The sequence below is a fragment of the Ruditapes philippinarum genome, unplaced genomic scaffold, assembly GCF_026571515.1.
Source record: "Ruditapes philippinarum isolate M1 unplaced genomic scaffold, ASM2657151v2 ctg5878_1_1_1_1, whole genome shotgun sequence".
Lineage (NCBI taxonomy): Eukaryota > Metazoa > Mollusca > Bivalvia > Venerida > Veneridae > Ruditapes > Ruditapes philippinarum.
This window is the reverse complement of record NW_026866728.1, coordinates 12,897-33,555: the sequence shown is the minus strand read 5'-3', so window position 1 is coordinate 33,555 and position 20,659 is coordinate 12,897.

Sequence of the window (20,659 nt, the reverse complement as noted above, 5' to 3'; positions counted from 1 at the left end):
TGCATTGCTTTTCCTGATCGACTTATCGGAGTGCGAGAATACCCCCTTTAGAGAGGTGATCATTTAACCTTTTGCCCGCTAAATGACTCAAATGGATTTTTCCTGCTTTAAATTTGAATGAGATCAATCAAAATGTAAGGGATTTCAAATATCAAAATTGAGATACGAACATTATAAAGACTGGTCAGACAACAAGGTTACACCGTTGTGTAAGATGACCTTACTTTACACAGGTGAAAAAGTTTATCACTTTTGGTGGCTTAAATTAATATAACCGTTACATTCACATCGGTTTTTATGTTTTCATCATTGAAAAAAATGCACATATTTGTGGGTGATTGTGTGCGTGTGTACCCGCGTGTGTCCGTATTAAAACACGCTCATCACTTTTTTCTTTTTCTCTGTTTACGATTAACTGGATTTATTTTTAGGAAATTAAATACTAAATCTGAATCTACAACATAACTATTTATTTATATTTTAGACATGGCAATGGATTTTAGGCACACTGGCTATTTTCCTGGCATGGGTCCACCTGTTAGATTATGTAGAGAAATTTCACAGGCTTGGGATGTATGTTTCTATGCTAAAAAGGATTACAAAGACGTTTTTACGTAACATTTTTCCAATCGTTGTTATATTACTATTAGCTTTTACTTTAGCGTTCCTGTGTGCCCGCAAAAAGGAGGTTGGTTTTCTTTTTTTGTTCAATTTCATATTTATATACATACGAGTATGTGAATGAATTTCAAATTTTCTAGACAATTCGTCAGGTTACTTTAAATATAACAAAAAAATGCAGAAAATATAATAAAATTTATTTACACAACTGATGGCGATATTTTTCTTGTCCATCAAATTATTGATAACAATGTCAAGGATGGACTACTGTTTAAGCTTAAGCGTGAAAGATATCCCCCCTTTTTCCCTCATGAGTAGACTTAATCGAGACTCTAACTTTGATCTACTTTCATAAAATTGAATTTGAAAATACTTGTTTTGATATCCATTGCTTTTTAGAATCTGCCTCTTTGAAATTTACATTTACATATATTTTAAACAGAGATACTCCAGGACTCGGCAAATGTTGTGGTGTTGATTTATTGTTACAGGATGAATTTAACAATTTCTGGCAGCGTTGCTGTCAACATCGGCAATGATGGCTGATGGTTTTGGATATGAGGACGACAGTGATTTTCACATGGTTGATAAAGTTTTTACCAGCCATTTGATTTCCAGCATCTTTTTGATTATGATGTCTATCATAATAATGAATGTAATGGTAAATATTGGATTTGTTTACTTAAATTTACCTATCTATCTATCTATCTCTGGATACTGCCAACCCCTCTTACTCTTACAAGTGTTAAAGGCAGGAATTAAATGCACGTTGGATTCTTAATAAAAGGTGAAAAGAAAAGCTAAAGAAAGAAAAGTCCAAGCATTATAAACATGCTAGGAAGGTGAGACTGAAAATGTATTCTAGTTCAGAATATGCACATGTAGACAATTGACACAATGATTCAGTATGGAGTTGGACCGAGAACTGCAAAAGTCCATGGCTGTCTTCTCCTTATGATTGAATTCCAAGTAATGCCTTTATTAAACAATGTTTTTATTGAATCAATCATGTATATTGATAATACAATGCTCTTTTTTATATTCATAAAAATACTTTTTATTCTTATAATAGGCATTCATTTATGGACCGTTTAAATACGTTTAATTTAGTTTATGGATGTAAAACTATGCATAGATTTTGCATTTTGATATTTTCCTATTGAATATAAGCATTTGTTTTCATGTAATTAATAATAAGGTTGACATGTGAATCATACATGAAAATTTACTACTATCATGTACCCGTATTTTAAGTCTTATTTATTATGTTTGGTAAAAACAAATAGTTATGTCCAAATGCTTTAACAAATGTTTATTACATTATTAGAACTATGCTATACAATTAAAAAGTACTTGACCATCTATGATTCTAAATGATAGGTTGGCGTAGCTGTTAGTGACGTTGAAGAAGTTTACATGTATAAATTACACTCATTGCAGGTTTGTGTTTATTAGATAAGTTATGATGGCTCATACGAGGGATGTTCAAATATGAATGCAACAAGACCAATATCTCGCTTTTAACCACGTTTTGAACAAACTATGTACACGATTCGCATAGATGGTTGTGTAAGCGCTCTATTCATACACTACATGTGTTAATCAGTTCAGTCTAATTTTGACAATAGCTCGATTAACGCTATCTACTCGTTTAAACTAAAGCTAAAATGGTTGGCAAAATGTCTCCATTCACTGACCAAATACGGTTAACAATAACTCCTGTCATCTTGATTTACAGGCAAATGACATATTTATTGAAATATGTCGTGTTTATGGGAACAATGAACATTTATTTTCATCTGCCACACGGTCGTGTAAGACATCTAAAAGTGATGTTGATTCAGTGAAAGATGCATCTCATGCACGCCGTCCGACAACTGCAACTACGCCAAAAATGGTTGAAAACGTAAAGATTTAATTGCTACTGATGCAAGATTTACATCTATATTATAGCTAAAGGCGTTGGTATCTCTGAGGCAGTCGCTCATACAATTCTCAGACGTGATTAAAAAATGAGAAGGAAAAGTGGCAGATGGATACCCCAACTCCTTACAAAAAAAAGCAAAAACTTGCTCGAGGAAGAATCTCCAAACAGTTGTTGAAACAGTTCCCTAAATACAGCAATCGTTCTTTCGCAAATATCATCACTGGCGATGAGACATGCGTTCACTTTTATGAGCCCAAGCGAAAGATAAATAACAAAATATGGGCAACCAAAGGACCTTGCATAGCAAAACGCTACATTACCGTTAGAAAGGTCATTTTTGTAATTTTCTTTACAAATCAAGGTCCAGCTATTCAAATTGTTGTACCAAAGGGGTAAATCTGTAAATACAATGTTTAACAAAGGCAATGTCCTTCATGAATTAAAGAAATATTTAAAAAACCGTCGACCAGCAAATGGTCTCCGGGCTGTCGTGTTGTTGCATGACAATGCTTCGTTCCACAAAGCGGCCATTGTACAAGAATATCAGAAAGAGGAAAGGTTGTCTCTATTTTCGCAAGATCTTGCCCCTTGTGACATTTACCTATTTCCGAAACTGAATGAAAATACACCTTGCTGGAAGAAAATATCTAACGCGAAAAAATCTTGGTTCGGCTATTTCCAGTGTCTGAACAGTATACCTCAAAAAGATTATGAAAACGTATTTAAAAATTGGATAGAAAGACTAAAACTTCGTTTATCACATGGTGAAGTGTATTTTGAAAGACTGGGATAATTAATTTGGCACTGTTCGTTAAGCACTTCTGAAAATTGACCCAGTAGCAACAATATTTGAACACCCCTCGTATTAGAAAATAAATATTTAGTACACGTTGAGTACCGCTCAAGCCGGTGCTAGGGGGCGTGAGGAATGTTGCACTTATTCATTATCCCTCATGTAAATACTCAATCATACCGAGTATGCAAGTCTTATGTTATTTTGTTGTGATTAACGCTTCCGAGGGATCACTTTGTTTCCAGATTTTTATACTTCACAACAGTAGGTGTCAAGTGCTGTGTGGCAGCTGTAACAGGTTGCCCCATACTTCACTTCAGTGTTGTTTTATTGTTCTGGTCCTTCGGGATCATTGATGCCAGCACTATTAAGTGTTGAGAATTGAGGACCGCTCAAGCCGGTGCTAGAGGGTGTGAGGGATGTTGCACTTATTCATTTTCCTTCATGTACAGACTCAATCATACCGAGTCTGCAATTCTTATGTTATTATGATGTGATTAATGCTTCCGAGGGTTCACTTTGTTTCCAGATTTGTATACTTCACAACAGCAGGTGTTAAGTGCTGTGTGGCAGCTGTAAAATGTTGCCCCGTACTTCACTTCAGTGTTGATACATTTTTCTGGTACTTCGGGATCATTGATACCCATCACTAGTAAGTGTTGATAATTGAGTACCACTCAAGCCGGTGCTAGGGGGCGTGAGGGATGTTGCACTTATTCATTATCCCTTATGTACAGACTCAATCATACCGAGTCTGCAAGTCTTATGCAATTTTGTTGTGAATAATGCTTTGTTTCCAGATTTTTATTCAAAAATCGAGTTCGTACTAAATCAAACTTGTGTGTACATAATTTCTGAAAGTTACTTGGGTAAACTATCTGTTTGATTTTAAAATCACACATTTGCAATTCAACGTTATATCAGACGGATGGAAGTAGAGACCCTTACTTCCTGACAAAAACTCAAAATATTCATAAAAGCCTGTCATTTTCAAATATGCTGATTATATCAGTGTATTGTATTTGTTTACAGACTGAACACATTTTGGAATTGGAACGTATCTGCAAGGTTATTCTCAATATTTTGGTGAATTTTAGATGCACAAAGAAGTTTGGTACATGGCTAAAGGTCAGATTCATCCAGCAGCCTAACAGAGAAGTATTAGCTTCCAAAGATATACCAAAACATGTGCGTATCGTTAACATTTCACAATACATTAAGAAACATATTTTAATTTTGAAATTACGTTTTCAATTAAGAAAAGCGTTTGAATTGCCAATAAGGCTACTGAATACCATTTCTAAAAACATTAATATTGTATCTTGTTACAGTTGACCATATTACTCATGTTAGCCCTTTCTGAGGCATAATGTTCCTTTAATCTGTCTTAATTTTCTTTCATATACGCCGCTAGATTCTTGATGATAAAGACCAGAGTAAACATTTAGGACAGAAGCTGGATGAGTTGATTTCTTTGAAAGAAGATATGTATGAGTTGATTTCATTGAAGGAAGATATGCGTAATCTCATGCAACTGATGAATGAAGAACGTGACCGTCTCCGAGAAATAGCAGTTAGATAGATATATTGAAACAAATCAAATTAGATGATTTTAGTGGATCTGCTTAACCTACAAAGAGTAGTGAACTGATGATTATATATGCTAGTTTGGCTGCTGTGTGTTTTGATTATGACAAATTTACCATATAAGAAAGAGTATGAAAAGATGTATATAATAATCATGTACATATCAAATGTTTGTATAAATGTTGCAAACTATAAGACAATACCTTAAAATGGCATCAAAAGTAAACGGTAGTATCTCAGTTTAATTAACTGATCATTGATTGAAGTGTCGGAGTATATGCTGACACCGAGGCCGAACAGGATCGAGAAAAGCAGAATGTCACAAAAGAAGAGTTTCGAGTTAACTTTGCCTTTTCATATTTAAATTTGCATTCTTTAAATCAGGTTTTGATTGAATGTTATCATTATATCAAGATTTCACCTTTGTTCTTAGATGTCGTTTGTTACATATTAATCAGTCTGTTAAAACATTATACCTTCTATTACACATCAATTTTTCTTGCATTCAATAAAACATTTGGCATAAGTAGTCGGTCGATAACGGAGTAAAAGTAAGGTCCATCGAAATTCAACAATATAATTGGCGTAACAAAATAACAAGTGAACACATTCAGTAATCAAATCCGTTCGTACCATTGTTCGTTCTTATCTTATTGATCAACGGACAATTGCACAATTTTTTTTTATTATTCAAACATTTTGATCAATATGTTTAAATATTATACATTCAAGGACCAATGTTGTACGAGTAGTTGAGAATAAAGATCAACAAGAAAAGGCGGCATTCCTTGAACGCAACATATTCTATCAAGTCTGCAATATCACATTGATAAAAAAATTGACTTAGTTACTCAATTTCAACTACTTTGCTCTAATGAGTATTTATTTGTTTAAGTTTTTTTTCTATTTTGCTTGTATATCACATGTATTTAGTTCCTTATCTATTACGCATATGTGGTTTTTTTTCTGTGTGATAATATGTTTTGTGTATATATTGACTGAATGTACATTTTATCAATATACTTATCCTTTTTTGAATTAATCACGTTCTTCTGTTAAAAATTTCATGCTGTATTTCATGTATTGTGAATGGCTCTATATGTAAACACATATTATGCTAATAAATTATATGTTATGTTATGCTATGTATATAAAATGTTTAAGTGAATTGGTCAATAATAGAAGACCTGTAATTAATACCATAAATAATTAATATATGTAGATTATATTCATTAGTATAGTTGGATAAAACATCTTTCCGTCTTGTTTCTCGTTTCTTTACCATTTAACGTTAAAGCCAGATACTGGTAACCTTGTGATTGAATCCATAACTTGGCGTGTAAGTTCTTAGCATAATTCAAGAACTATTTTACCATAATATTGATGATTAGGGTAACACAACTCAGACATATGTTCGTGACGGCCTTAAAAGGAAGACACTGAATGTGTACAGATGTACATTTATATTGTGAAAGCCAGCACAGCAACCTTTATTAATAAAAACATTTTTGTAAATATCAAAATATAACCTGAATATCACATAAATAATGAATGTTTTTAAGTAACTACTGTTTATAAGACTTTATAAGACCTTTGCCGTTTAAGAACGAATCCATTTATCAATAAATAATTTTAAATGGTCCGTCGTTCTTCCATTTGTTTAATCAAAATTCATTATGTACATCACGTGATTCAAAACATTAAATTTTTAATTAACAAGATACTGGTAATTGTAAAAGGGTTTTCATGACTAAGTTAAGTTCATGTTACAAGCCTATAAAAAGTTTAAAAAGAAATGTAACACAAATATTTGGGCAAACTGTTACCCTTTTAAGTATGGCAGAAAAGTAACAGTTATGATAAAATAAATATAAATGAAAATACAAATTCACAGATCATATTGATTTTGTGTGTATAAAGGTAACACTACCTGAAATACTAATTCTTTAACAAGAAAATCATAAAGAGAAATTGCTTTTCTGTAATTGGTACACCTACAAACAATTAATTATTAACATTGTTTAACCATACCGTTCAAGAATTTCAAAGGACATACTTCTGCTATCATTACTTCTCTACACATAACAGAACAGAAGTTTATTCAACAAAATTGACATGAACACGTATAGTTTGTTCATCGTCACAACACATATACCAGTGAATTCTGTACAATACATTTTCTGAAAGCATACGGAATAGAAAGCGACTTTCTGAAAGTTTGGACTTGTTATATATTTAGACCGTTAAATACTTAACAAAAATAAAAAGGAACGACATAATCTCTATATTAGCAGTTCCTAGCTGCTCTGTTGCAATGGAATATGACTGACCATGGAAATATTGACTAAGAATAGTTACAAGTTCATCACTACCGGCAAGGTGTTCAGGCATTGCCGACGTTCCATTAGTCATTACAAAACAGCGATTGCTGATGAACATCTTCTATGTTTAGCTGCTGCTAACTTAGATGAGTTGGAAACACATACTTTTTGCATAATGAACTGTTTCAGGATTTCAGATGATTTTCTTTCATCAGAAAGAAGCCATGAATAATAGAGTGGTCATGATAAGATATGTCTTGAAAGTATTAAATCAGATTCTTAAAGACGTTTTTTTTTTCATCAGAGGTTCAAGTTCGAAGTTGTATTAGAAAGCCAAGAAATTGTCCATACTTTTATATTACGTAATAATTTCATATCATAAATAATATGAAATTATTATAGAAATTGTTTTATAAGTAATCCTTTTTATATACATGTATATATTATGAGTTGCTTTAAATCTGTTTTCCAATATATTGTTATAATATATGATAATTGAATATTTCTTGTATGTATGATTTTGTTTAATTTGTCATTTTATTAATATCTTATTGCTGTTTTGAAGAATAACTTGACTGTACATTTCAAACTTTGATAATTTGTAATTGTTCTTTATTTCTATTTCTTAAGATCTTGTAAATTTTTACATTACTCTTTTTTGACACCAAAGTAGAGACAAGCTGTTAGGCTTTTAACAACATTTTTTTGAAACCTCAAAACTTCTTGATAAACACAATTAAATGTAAATACTTTAGTTTGTGTTAAATCTTTGTCCAAATGCCTGTGTGATTGAGCAACAGGAACAAGGGTGCTAAAGTGACAGACTAAGTAAATTACCTTCTGGACAAAGTGACATCCTATCTTGTTAGAATTTCCTTTTTTTCTTTGTCTGGTTGATTAAAACATATTGTTTGCAAATGTAAAAACATATGGTGGTGAAAGCCTTGTGGGGCTCAATGTCATAACCTACCTGTATAAAAGTCAAGACAGAGGTTAGCAAGTCATATATCTAAATTGTGACTGCTAAATAAAGTTGAAATTATTTGTTAAAATATTGTCTTACTTTTATATACGTTAGTCCTCTTTTATTATTATTTTCTTGTTTAAAGTAACTTTTCATTTCAATTAATAAATTCTACAATAAACTGTTGTTTCAAATAATTTTTATGTAGCAATATTGAATGGTAAATGTTTTTGTACAAAGATATAATGCATCTGAATTTTGTACATTCTATTTTTTCTCTTAAGTGGAATTTTCAATTTATTTTGATATCATACATGAAGTAATTCAATTTACTGACTCTTTTGATAATACTGAATATAAGGTTCAAAAAGAAATGTAAATAACTAATCTTAAGCTTTTAGTTTTTGTTTTCATCTTTATAAGTCAATCATTATAATCTTTTCCTTATGGATGCTGGGAATTTTCCCTTGGTACTTGGCGAGTGTTTAAATAAAACAGCTTTTCCCCAAAATTAGTTGTTTTTGAAAAGTATGAAATTGTTCTATTAATATAGGACTAATTTTCCAAAAAAATAGTGCTTCAATTAATTTGTTTTAAGACCTAATTGTTTTAAAATGAAATATGTTCATTTAGTATATACAATATTAGTTAATTAGTCAATTGTTTATTTGTTTTAACTTTATGCTATTTCAATCTTCTCAGTTTAATATACATATGCTTTAAAATTGTATTATTTAATATTGATACACATTTTGCGTAATACTGTATATTAATATATATCTAAATTGTGACTGCTAAATAAAGTTAGAATTATTTCTTAACCTATCGTTTAACTTTTATATTGAGATACGGGTTAAAGAGTAACGCCCCAACGCACACGGCGTCAGACATTGCTTCAATAGTTTCATCAACAATATAAGCAGAATTATCAAGATCACAATTTGAATTTGGTTGCCAAAATTTAATTTTTCTACCAACGTGTGTTTTTATTTGCTCTTTCATCTAATACAGGAGTATTTTTCATGTCATATATTTTTTGCAGCATAATCATTCTTTCCATATACTGCTTGGCAATAATATTATCTTCAATATATGTTCAATTATGAAATGAAATGCTTCTATGTACACATTCTGAATATTAAATGTGTCTGCCCCTTTATTTTGGAGTATTTCATAGTATAAATGTAATATTTTGTAAAATCAACAGACCAGTACATAAGTTTTCAATTTCAAGAGATTGTAATACACGCTTATGATTGCATTACAATTACATTATAGAGGAGCAAACTGTTGGAATAATATTTTATATTTTTTCCTTTTGCGAACAATATGGGTAGTAAATTGACGACAATAGAAATATAGGTATAGTGAATCGTTTAAATTGTTTTCACGCATCCGTGCAGGAGAAATAGTATGTTTAATTTGAATAAGGACTGCAGCAAGACTGTCAAATCTGATCGATGTAATATAACAGTGAGTGTTTATGACCTATTGATACGACAAAACCATATTCAGCTCTTACAGCTGGTGCAGGAACTTCTATCTGGGTCGAGAAAGACTGCGTTGATAAACCAGAATTATTTCGCAAAAATTAAAATAACATTTTGTCATAGTAATTCTAAAATAGTGTGAACTGTTGTTGTATTTAACAACACTGAAAGTGGACCTTAGTAACATGAGGATATAAATACGTTTGTAATTACATGAATAAATAAATTTGAATTCACATAAATGATAAACATCGAATGTAAGAGATTTTTGTAATTTTAAAATTAAAGTTAAATTTTGCAGTTCACAGGTTTACAAGGATGGCCTCTTTAACATTTCAACCATACATTTCCTATCTTGAATTGGTTTGTCAATTTTTAACAACTGTTTATCATACGATAACGGTTGTTATAGTTGAAAACATATACTAAATCATCTATTGATTTTCATTTATAAACAAAATCTACATGCAGCGCTCAATTAATGTGTGTCACTTGATTTAATTTTACAATTACAAAAAGTACTATAACATGCATGTTATTGACATTTGAGCTCTCTATTTTTCGAAGACAAAACAGTACTCAGCGTCGGTTAACCGTTTTGTTCAGGCTCATTTTCTCAGAAAGTATAAAGGTAATTCATGTCAACTTGGAAATCATGTTTATTTTCATAATAGAACCACCGATGTTCCGTAAGCTAGCTGAATAGTTCCTTACATGAATGAATCCCAAGTCTCCAGTGGGATTCGAACCCACAAGGGTTAGAGGCAAATTAATTGAAGTCAACGACTTAAACCACTCGGATTCCTTATGATTACTTTAAATGAATACGTTCATGTTTTATATTTCCTTCTTAATTTTAAAGTATTATTATACGGTTTTATCTGTTGATTTATTATTTTACAACGAGGTAATATATTCTTTTCAGCGATACGTTATCTGATGGAACTGTAAATACGAGGGGTTTTCAATTATGGATGCAACTAGGCCATTATCTCGCTTTTAACCAAGTTTTGCACTATGTACTAGATATTTATGTAAGCTCTCAATTGATACAATACATATCTTGTAATGTAAATGCATGTAATTGTGTACAGATGGGACTATTATAAATAAAATAAATATGTAAATCAGTTTAGTCAAGCTTTGACAAAAGCTCGATTGACGCTATCTAATCGTGTATACTAAAGCTAAAATGGTTGGGGAATGGTCTCCTTTCACTGAAAATACAGTCCTGTATCAAGAACTGCTGTATTCCTGATATACAGTCGAAAGACATATTTAATGAAATATACCGTGTTTAGGGGAACTATGAACTTTCTTTTTCATCTGTCACATGGTGGTGTAAGAAATTTAAAAGTGGTGTGGATTCAGTAAATGATGCACATCTGCACGCCGTCCGAAAACTTCAACTTCGCCAAAAAATGTTGAAAAAGTAAAGTATTTGAGTGCTACTAATGCAAATTGTACAATTGGGTAAAAAGCTAGATGCGTTGGTATCTCTGTAGGAGCCTCTCATATAATTCTTAGACGTGATTTAATAATGAGAAGAGTAAGTGTCAGATGGATAAACCATCTTACAAATGAGCAAAAACTTGCTCGGGCAAGAATCTCCAAACAATTGTTGAAACAGTTCCCTAAATACAACAATCAATCTTTCGCAAATATCATCACTGGCGAAAAGACGTGGCTTCACTTTTATGGGCCTAAGCGAAAAATACAAAACAAAATATGGGCAATCAAAGGAAGTCAAAGACCTTGCATAGCAAAACAAACCACGAGTGTCAAAAAGGTCATGTATGTAATTTTCTTTACCAATTAAGGTACTGCCATTCAATTTACGTACCAAAGGGTAAATCTGTAAATGCCAAGTTTTACAAAGGCAAGGTCATTCATAAATTAAAGATATATTTCAAAAACCGCTGACCTGCAACTGGTCTTCATGGTGTCAGGTTAGCAAGACAATGCTTCGTCACACAAAGCGGTCATTGTACGAGAATTTCTGAAAAAGCTTCATCACCTCCTTATTCGCCAGATCTTGTCCCTTGTGATCTTTCCTATTTTCGAGGCTCAAAAACACTTTGCTGAAAGAAAACGTGAAACAATCTCAGTTCGGCCATTTTCCAGTGTCTGAACAGTATGAAGTATACGCATTTAAAAAAACTGTATTAAAAACTAAAACTTTGTATATCACATTGTGGTGAATATTTTGAAGAATTGAGATAATTATCTTTGCACTGTTTGTTAAGCACTTGAAAATTGACCCAGTTGCATGCATACATACTACATGTATTTGGTACTATATTATAAATTTTCATTTGTATTTTTCTTAATCTTTAATTACACTTTCATATAATAGTGTGCCTAAAAATTGAACTAAACAGTTTCTTAAATGGAACATTGGAATTCTTTTTATTTATTAGGTTCTATACTATTACCTGCTCACTAATTAATTATAACATTTCAGTGCGCACGTTAAAGCTTATATGTCGACACGCGTTAACAAACAGCGTGGTTTATTTTTTAAAACGTACACTTTATAGGCAATTAGCTTGCACGTGTCCATCTTTATGCTTTAGATTGGACCCATGTTGCTTCATTGGTTTGCTTCTTTATATCTGCATTTTGTTCCGTTTGATATTGTTATGTCTAACCAATCATTCCACTTGTAGTCTACTTTGGAAAATCCCTTGTTATATTCACTTACCAGCGGAAAAATCCTAAGAAGTACATATAGATACAATTGTTGCAAGTGTTACAATTTCAACAAGTTATTCACGAAGGCAATTGAGATTTAATTGTTTTAGATACAACTTTCTTTTTAATCGCTGACGATCTGAATGATTACACTATTTGTAAACGTAGACCGGCTTTATCTTTCACGAGCACCTTGAATTTACTTAAAAGGATATACTTTACTTCCCTTTGTGCTAGTTTCTTAACACTTATTTCGAATATATATACGATACAAGATTCTTACTTCATATCATTCATTTGATAAACTGTGTGGTGTGATGTATTGCATTATATGCTTGATATCTCGGATGTCATGTTAAGAAACGGTAGGTATGTTTTCGTCATGGTTCATTTACATATAATCGTTCTTTCTTATTTGTTTCACGTGATCGTCCGATATATTTCCTACATCTGAAACCAAACTTTGCAATATTTTTTATTTTCTCTCCGTGCTTTGCTAAGAACAGTTAACGACAATAGTATCCGAAAGTCATGTAAACAAAAACAACCGTTAAACCATCAAAGGAAATTTATTAGAATGCAATTTTAAGGCGATTGTTGCGTTTGCGTATCAAAGTTTGGATTTAGATATACATTGAACTCGCACACAGCCGCATGCATAATGTAGAAATTATATTTCTATAACAACATTTTAAAGTCTCATTGTATTCATTTTTCTCTGTCAAGTTATATATAATAAGTAATATATTTCAAGAGAATGACTATCATAATTATTAAAGACCAACTATACATACTAAAAATGCTTATGCTTTAATATTATGAAAAAATAATAAAAAAGATGTGAAAAAATACTGTGCCGTCATTTTGTATCTTGAACGTTATCGATGCATTTCGTTCTAAATTTCAAGTGGATTATATTTACTATGGATTATGTTACATAAAATAAAATACAATTATGGCAAAATGAAACTAAAATACAATTATGGCAAAATATTATCTTGATTTTTTTAGATCCACAACCCCTTCTTAAACAATAAGCATGCATGTAAGGAAATACAAATAAGAAGCAACAGACGTTTGACTATTGAACATGTATATTTGTTAACACATTATGTATAAACACTTTAACGGAAACAAGGCCATCGGAGCAGGAAATAATACACTCAAAATACACACCGTACAATCGAATGGGAAGACAGCAGTTCAAGCGTCGACAGCTGTAACGGTATATACAGTCATGTCGGCGAAGGAAACACAATTGACGGACGGTAAGTATTCATCTATTTTGAACATATCCCAACTGTGTTCGAATAAATCAATGTTATGGATTCATAGTCAGCATCCAAAGGAGCATGCTAACAAATTTCTGGCCCAGTGCAAGCTTTACTTCAAGTGAATTTTTACTGAATATAACCACACTACTCGATGAGATGCATCATTTTCAATTTTAGCCACAAAAACTTATATTTTCTCATGATAATAAATGCTTTTATCATACGGTTCGTAAACGTCAACATTTCGTCATTAAATATCCCAAACAATACCTCCAAAAATGCTTTTCTGTTTAAGTAATAGGACATTTAAGTTTGAGTGTCATCAAAAGTTTATTTAAACACGACCTGCATTTTTCACTATTGAATATAGAAGAACCGAAAGTGTGTGTTATTTAAGAAATAATTTTTCCCAAACTTTTATTAAACAGCTCAATAACATCACTGTTTTGAGTTCGGATGAGAAGAATTATATCACGAGGGCGTAGCCCGAGTGATATAAAATGATGTGCATCTGAACGACAAACAGTGATGTTATCCAGCGATAAAATCGCCGATTTGGAAATATTACACGACTTTAAGAAATAAATGCTGCCGTACCTGATATTAATCAAAAATGCGCCTGATTTGTTTCCGTACTTATTGTCGGCGTGTCGGATTTTATAGTGGTTACGTCACATGTATAATGATTACGTCACATGTCTAAATATAGAACGTCAAACAGTGACTTTATTGCATAATAGCACACTTTTTCGGTTCTTCTATGTTCAATAGGGAAAAATGCGGGTCGTATTATAATATGCAATTAAGTCACAGTTGACGTTCTATATATAGATTTTTGACGTAATTATTACTCATGTGACGTAACCACTTAAAAGAATCCAGCGCGCTGAAAATAAGTACGGAAACAAATCAGGCACAATTTTGCTTAATATCAGGTACGGCAACATTTATTTGTTGATGTCATGTTCGAATCGAAATAATATATTCAAATCGGTGATTTTATCGCTTGATTACATCATTGTTTGTCGTTCGGATGCGCATCATTATATCACTCGGGCTACGCCCTCGTGATATAATTCGTCGCATCCGTACTCCAAACAGTGATGTTATTGAGCGATAAAATCAAGTCAAGTCAAGTCAAGTCAAATATTTTATTGGCAAAAACAAATACATGTTCATCGCCAAATTACCGTGGCAGTTATAACATATTTACATAACATAAGAAAAGTATGGTAAGCAGTTAACATAACTACTACAAAATATCAAAATGTCAGTATGAGTCACAGAAGAAAATAAAGAATATATTAATATGGAAACAAATACCTACATTCATAAAATCAACTGTTTGAGCTTCTCTTACACATAGCACAATAGATAAACTTAGCTAAATTAACAATTATTTTCTTTTGCGAAGATTGCATAATTGATATAAATTTATAAATGGTTGGCCAATGACAATAATACCGAGGAAAACATTGACCTCTCAATTCACTATAGAATGGACAAACTAATAAGAAATGATATTCGTTTTCTATTTTGATTCATGTAACATTTAGTACATTTACGTAAATCCTATCAAATTTCTATATCTTCCTTCTTCTATTAACAATTTATGGGATGAACATCTAAACCTTGATAATGCTTTACGATGATTAATGTTATTTACAACATCTAAGTACTTTTCTTGAATAAAGTTAAATTAAAATAAATTGTAACTACATAATTTAGGAAAACTTCTAAGCTCAGAACACCATTGTTGTAATTGCTGATCATAAATTCTGTGTATAATATTATTTAATTGGATGCTTGTAACATTAACATTGTTCCATAAATTTCCAAAACCTAAATCAGACAACATTTTCATAACGTTTTTTGTCCATGAATTAGTCACATTACCCATTTGAATCTTTTATAAACATTATTTTAAAAGTAGAGTATCAGGGGCTTTCAAAATTCTATACCAAAATTTAACTATTCGAATTTTGCGATATACTGTCAAAGGAAATCTGCCAAATTCACCAAGTACTGTCGAAGTTGATGTTTGCGGACGAACGCCTAAAACTTGTTTCAAAAATTTTAAGTGAACTTTAGCAATATCCGGCGAGTTATGAAAACCCCACACCTCTGATCAATATGTCAAAATTGGTAAAAATCATAGTATCGAAAAGTCTAACCTTTTCAGATACATTCAAGGAAATATAATCAAATAAAGAATTCAACGAAAACAATGCTTTTAAATGCTTGGTTGGATAAAGACTTTTGAGCTTGATAAAAATTCCCATTAGATGACAAGGTAACACCAAGATATGTAAATGATTTAACAACTTTAAGACGTTCATTATTATAATAGACCTCTAAATCATTATTTCGATTACCGGTTTTGAAGGTCATAGCAACAGTTTTATGTACATTAACAACAATTCCCCAATTGTTTACAATAATTATACAATTTGTTTAGAAGATGTTGTAGTCCTTCTTTAGAATAAGAAAATAAAACTGTGTCATCAGCAAATAATAAAAAGAAATATTTGTATGTCGTCTATTGTGAAAGAGCCAACAGTATCATTAAGCAAGTCGCTGTGCATATCATTCACGAAAAATATGAATAAGAGAGGTGAGAGTGGCTCCCCTTGTTTTAAACCAATATAACTATCGAAATAATCAGACAATCTTCCATTTGCTCTTACACATGACTTTACACAGGCATACATACTACGTAACATTTTTACAATTTTCAATGATACTCCAATTTCAAACCAATTTATACCAAATCCTATTTCTATACAAAAGATCAAAACATTTTTTAAAGTCTATAAATGCAGCATACGTTTTTTCTTTTCATGTTTTGTTATCCTATCTATAATAGAACTCAATACAAATATACAGTCAGTAATGCTCTTATTGTTTCTAAAACTAAATTGAAAATCGTTTTAACACGTGATTCCTTCAGCCCATTTACGTAAACGAAAATCTAGAATAATTGAAAAATAGTTTTGAAAATACACTGGTCAGAGTGATGCCTCTATAATTGTTCACATCATTATTATCCCCTTTTTGGGGCACAGGAACTATGATTCCCTTGCACCAAGATTCCGGGTATTCACCTGTATCAAAAATAATTAACAAAGTACAGGAGCTAAAATATTTTTACAATGTATAAAAATTTCGGGTATAAGTAAATCTACCCCCGCACTCTTACCGCTTTTTAAAGAAGAAATTGCCCTAACAACGTCTTCATTTGTAAATTTAACATCAAGCTCTTCAATATTGGTAGAATCCATATCAATATTATTTATTCTTTCCTCAACAAAGTCGTTTTTGAAAAGATCTTCATTAGAATATAAATTTTTGAAGTGTTCATAAAATTCATCGGATGATATTTCATTCTTACTAGATTTTTTTCGGAGCCTTTTGATTTCTTTCCAAAATTTCTGAGGTTGCTTTGAAGCTAAGGAAGCCATTTTCTTTTTTTGGTTTAGATTATATTTAGTGCGTGCTCTTCTTTTTGCTATTCGATATATGCGCCTTTTAGTAATAAGTATTTCAATATTTTGGTTAGTTTTATGCTTAATGTAATTTTTATTTGCATGTTTAAAATCTCTTCTAGCAGCCTCGCACTCCTGATTATACCACACACTTTCATATTTCCTTTTAGTTTTACGTCTATCATTTCTTATACATTTTGTCTCGCCAAAAACGTTAAATGTTTTGCAGTACAATAATTCAGTCATTTTCTCAATTCCATTATCTAGTTCAATGTTATTGGCTATAATATCATTCACAATTAAATCAACATTCATAATTTCATTTTCAATGGATTCTTTATAAACATTTATTTTTCCTTCATCATCACTGTCCCATTTTATTACATCAATATTTATATCGTCATAAACATTATAATTATAGTTACATTTAAAACTAAAGTCTAATTGTATTGGTTTATGGTGCGAAAATGTATACAAATCATGTTCAGTGAAATGACTAACAAAAGGAAACAACTCTTGCGATAAAATAGCATAATCGATTAAGCTTTTGCCCAAATTAGACAAAAATGTGAAATTTCCAATATTTGCGTCATAACCTAATCTCCCATTCACTATTTTGAGATCAGTACTCAAACATAAATCGAGAAGTTTATTTCCCGACGAATTAACACAGTTATCTAACGACTTACGTTCGGGTAACGTATTACTAAAACTATTATTTTCACTGTCTTCAATAAAAAGAATATAGCGGTTAAAATTACTGCTTGTATCTAATACATCGGATTTATTTCCACATCGTGCATTAAGATCACCAAAAATCGATATTTTACCGTAATCTGAATATTTTCTTACACCTATTTCGAGAGTTTCAAAGAAACCAGTATCATGCATATTATAATAAATTGAGTTACTCGGAGGTATATATAAAAAACACATAAAAATATCATTTTCATTGTTAAAAAATTCCCTTCTTAATTTAATCTATAATATACCGTTACTGTCGGTTTCTACTATGCCAATACCAGGTTTAAGATAATCCCTAAACAATAAACATATTCCACCATGACCCCTTTTGCTTTTACTAGAGAACGATTCTGTTCTAGGTAGTGAAATACATTCACAACCTTCTAATAAAAAAGCATCATTACAACGTTCCCAAGTTTCACTAAAAAATATGATATCATAACTATAAACAAAATTCAAAAAGTCTTCATCATCAAAACAATTTGATAGTCCTTCAATGTTCCAAGATAATATGCTAGTGTCATACTTTTCTGACAATTCCTAGCTAGCATTTAGCGCTGATGATCCTGGTTTATACAAAGAATTGTTTATATATAGTTTATCTCGTACAAGTACGGCCTTCTTCCCAGCTTTTCGCGCATTCACCATCACGGGAATTAATTCACGTCTCTGTTGCTGGACTTCCGGGGGATATTGATCTGTGACATTGTATGGTGTTGGATATAAATTAACAGATTTCAATGCACTCTTTACAGTCAATTTCGAGTTGTAATTGAATTTCACTACTAAAGGGCGAGTTTTGTTTGTCATTGGTGCACCGATCCTGTGAGCTCTATCTATATGTATATGTTTTCTATTTTTTTTATTTTCAATACTTGTTTGCAAAACAAATTGATTTTTGCTACACAGTCATCATGTTGCTGACTGTCAAGTGAGGACATTTGCACCGAATTCATGGTTGTTTCATTACTTGAGCTGGATGCTGACGTGTTGTTTTCCTCATGGTTTACGTTGTAACTTGATACAGGCCCTTCTGGTATACTGAAGAACAACATGTTATCCCTCATTGACCTACATTTGAGGTCCACGATAGATTCAGATATGGTCTCCGAGGCTGTCTTTAATTCCTTGGTGTCAGACTGTATCTTCTTGATCTGGCGTTCCGACGCCGGCATATTAGTTTTATTATTGTTGGTATTTTGTAATAGGGTTTCATACTGATCAGACGTGAATTTCACGCTTTTTTCAAGCATGCACACTTTTTTTTATCGATTTCATCAAATCTGACCGTTAAATCGCTCACCAATACCTGTATTTTATCGAGCTGGCCTAATTTGATTCAATTTGTTCTAGTTTATGCATTATTACTTGTAAACAATCTATTTGATGAGTACTTTGCTGAGGGGATCCAGGATTTGGCACGCTGTTCACTCCTTGTATATAAGATGGATATTGAAAAACAGGCGGCATGATATAAGCTTGTCCATTTGATAAATTACCTGATGATCCCGGCAATGTTATATTTTGAGACATTTTAGCTGTTTTTTTAGTTTTTTTCTTTGTCTGAACTAACGGTTGTTGATCAGTTGGCGATACGACTGGCGAAACAGTTTCATTTTTGCGTTTTCTACCCATCTAATCCTAATTGTACCACACGGTTCCCATCACTGAGCACACAATCAACATTATTTATTATTATAAAACCGGTTTTATCCTCATTACTTAATTAATATCCTTTTTTTCTCATAAACTTACAGCTTTAAAATTTTGAACCGCCATTATCCACGCATGCGCACTCTTTTTTCACTGTTTGGGATTTATTATTTCTTAAGTAACCTCATCAGCCGTTCGCCTCTTTTTAATGATAACATCGACAGCCATTCATCAGCAAGAATAAATAACGCTGAAAGCCGTTCAAGGAAATAATTTTCAGCGCTTTTGTGCTACAGTTTCTAGGAAAGAGTAAAACTTTTTTGTTCATTTAAAGTATTACTTTATTTATGATACTTTCTAATAGACGTCATGTTTACGAAATCCATCTACCCTTCAATAAATTCTAAATTTTCCACTATAATTATAAATGATTTATTTTACAGCATGTAAATCAATTTAAAGTATGATTATTAGTTAGTTAGTTAGTTAGTTAGTTAGTTAGTTAGTTAGTTAGTTAGTTAGTTATTTATTTAGTTAGTTAGTTAGTGTTTTCCTGAGTTCACTTGATGGGCTATTATTTGTTGTATCTTAGTTGAGAGACCTTTATCTACATTTTCCGCACTGTATTTCAATATAAGAAAGGTAGCAAGATCTATCAATATGTTTCTGAAATGTTTAATTCAAAGTAGGTAAAGACAAATTTAACACTTAATACGAGTATTCAGTCTCATAAATGAAGGCATCCATCAAGTGGACATGTCGCATGCAGTGAATGACTGTATAACCCGAGAAATGAAAGTGCATCGATAAATAATGCTGAGCCATGTTTGCATTCTCGCGGAGTGGTTACATTTTATAGGATATAGATATTCAGATTATGGTACAAAAGAGAACGAACATCAAACCAAACTAACAAACAAACCAACTAACTAATTAATACTCTTACTTTAAATTAATTTACATGCTGTAAAATAAATAATTTATTATGATAGAAAATGGAAAATTAAAAATTATTGAAGTGTAGATGGATTGCGTAAGCATGATGTCTATTAGAATAAATCAATATTTTAAATGAACAAAAATTTGTTCCTAGTAATTTTAGCAAA